Source organism: Eupeodes corollae, chromosome 2 (genome assembly GCF_945859685.1).
Source record: "Eupeodes corollae chromosome 2, idEupCoro1.1, whole genome shotgun sequence".
In the NCBI taxonomy this organism is placed as follows: Eukaryota; Metazoa; Arthropoda; class Insecta; order Diptera; family Syrphidae; genus Eupeodes; species Eupeodes corollae.
The window spans coordinates 115,925,352-115,927,647 of record NC_079148.1 but is presented as its reverse complement, the minus strand read 5'-3'; the positions used below and the strand labels follow the sequence as shown (position 1 = coordinate 115,927,647).

At 35.4% G+C, this 2,296-nt stretch overlaps 1 non-coding gene across 1 annotated transcript; it reads left to right on the top strand.

Annotated features, from left to right (window-relative positions):
* Nucleotides 1-1,774: 1,774 nt before the first annotated feature.
* On the top strand, nucleotides 1,775-1,856 carry Trnal-aag (transfer RNA leucine (anticodon AAG)). Its single transcript has one exon. It is a non-coding gene; the product is annotated as a tRNA-Leu (tRNA).
* The last annotated feature ends 440 nt before the right edge of the window (nucleotides 1,857-2,296 follow it).

Here is a 2,296-nt window from a genome sequence, read left to right as displayed (position 1 = left end):
TGTTTTTCAAAATATTCTCCATGAAGACCAATACACTTTTGTATGCGTTTGAACCAATTTTCGTAGCACTTTTTCCACTCCTATTGGGGTGCCTCCAAAACATAGTTTTTGAATGCATCAACGGCTTCGTCAGGTGTCCGCGTATTTTTTTTTAATGTGCGGGGTGCCAAATTAGGACTGTACGGCGGATGACCCATTAATTCGATGTTTTGGCTGGTCAAAAATGCCTTTATTTGAGCCGATGCGTGAGAGCTTGCATTCTCATTATGAAGAATGATTCGCCTCTTCTTCAGCTTTTTTCGAATTTCTCCGATGACTTCTGGCATACATTACACACCACTCAGCACATAAATGTACAAGTAGAGAACACAGCACCTTAAGCGACTAGACTTTTTAAGGTGATAACAACACAAGACATTAATACCAGACAGAAGAGAAAAAACAAACGGAAAGAACACGTGACAACAGCGGGCGGTAGGTTTCGAGACGGTCCCCCATCTGTCTCATTTAGAACTGACAGACTTGCGTTGCTCTAACGCTACTATCGCCACGTGACCGGCAATGTCGAACAGGCAACCATATTCTTCGATATGCTTCTTTCACGAACAACTTTTATTGGATTTGGCTCATCTTGAAAGACTTATACAGTCAATTTCTGTCTTGTTTCGGGCTCATACACATAGATCCACAATTCTTCACCTGTGTAGATATTATACACAGCTTTTGATGCACCTTGACCGTATTTTTTCACCATTTCCTTGCACCAATCGACACGAGCCTTCTTTTGAGCGTTTGTCAGATTATGCGGGATCCAACGCGATCAAAACTTTTTTAGGCTAAATGTTCATGGAATATGTCATTGATGCTAGTCATACTAAAGCCCAAAGATGACTCTATCTCACAATATGTAACATGTCGATCTTGCTTTATCAGTTCATGCACAGCATCGATATTTTTTGGAACAACAACCGATTTTGGACGACCTTCACGTAATTCATCCAGTTTTTTACAGTGCTATAAGTTGATCGCTGTACTCTTATCTTGATAATCCGCGTCGAAAGTTATGAACAATTAAAAAATGTTCACGAGTTAATTTTTTGTCGGAGATGCATTTTTCAAGTAACTGTCAACAACACAAATCGCACTTAAATGAAACATGTTCTATAGAAGGTTATGGTTAAAAATGTCAAACTTTCCGTTAAAAATGGTAACACTTACTTTTACCTGTGCTAGAAATATAAGTAGCAACCCTCGTAGTATAGGGTAATTTGCAAAAAAATATACTTCAGCCTTTCAACTCCATATATTTTGTACGAACGCTACACCGATCCAATATAAGATAACCCTTTTAAGGGCTAAACTCAAACTTTATCCGTTTTTTTCCGAAGTGACAATATAATTTTAATAGAGTATATACGTACATACGTAATGTTTAATTTGTGTATAATTTTCTGTACAAAACCAACTACTTGAATGTCAGAATTATTAACGAGCTTTTTTTTTTCAAAATACCCCAAGTCAGAACTATAAACAAACACATAACTTCGTATCTAAAAATACACCATTATTTTCGACCCTTAATAACATCGTATTTAACATGAATAAATATCTATTTAAGTTACAAATATGTATTATTATTATCTTGCGCGGTGCCTTGTAGTACCGCATTGAACTTTGCATTAAAATAGTTCCCCATATTACTTCTTTATTATTAGATTTATGCAAATTAGATTGACCAATGGTGAGTTACAGTTAACACGAAAGCTTTTCAAGTGGTAGCGTGGCCGAGCGGTCTAAGGCGCTGGTTTAAGGCACCAGTCTCCTCGGAGGCGTGGGTTCGAATCCCACCGCTGCCAACAATAATTTTTTTCTCTTTAACTTTCATTGTTGATTTATAAAAAACAATAAACAATGGAATTTTCAATTGAAATAAGCAGCACTATATATTCGATTGAGTCTTTCGACTTAGGTCAATTTACTTAATGCATTTGACTATTGCGAGTACTTCTTTCCAATCTCTTTCTTTGGAATGCAAAGTTTTTTTTATCAAAAAATTCTGTATTCTTTTTTTTAGTTCTAAGGACTTAGTTGCAATTTGCTTAAACATATTTTTAAAAGCAATTTAGAACCTTTTATCCCTTTGCTGCAGTTATATGTTTTGACTCTTTTGGGCGTTCTCATGAATTTTGTAGATCTTCTAAATATTTTAGACAACATAAAACTTGTTGGTGTTTAATTAAATGTTCACTCATTATTAATTATAAAAAAAAAGTTTTGAAAAAAGTAACTCATACGC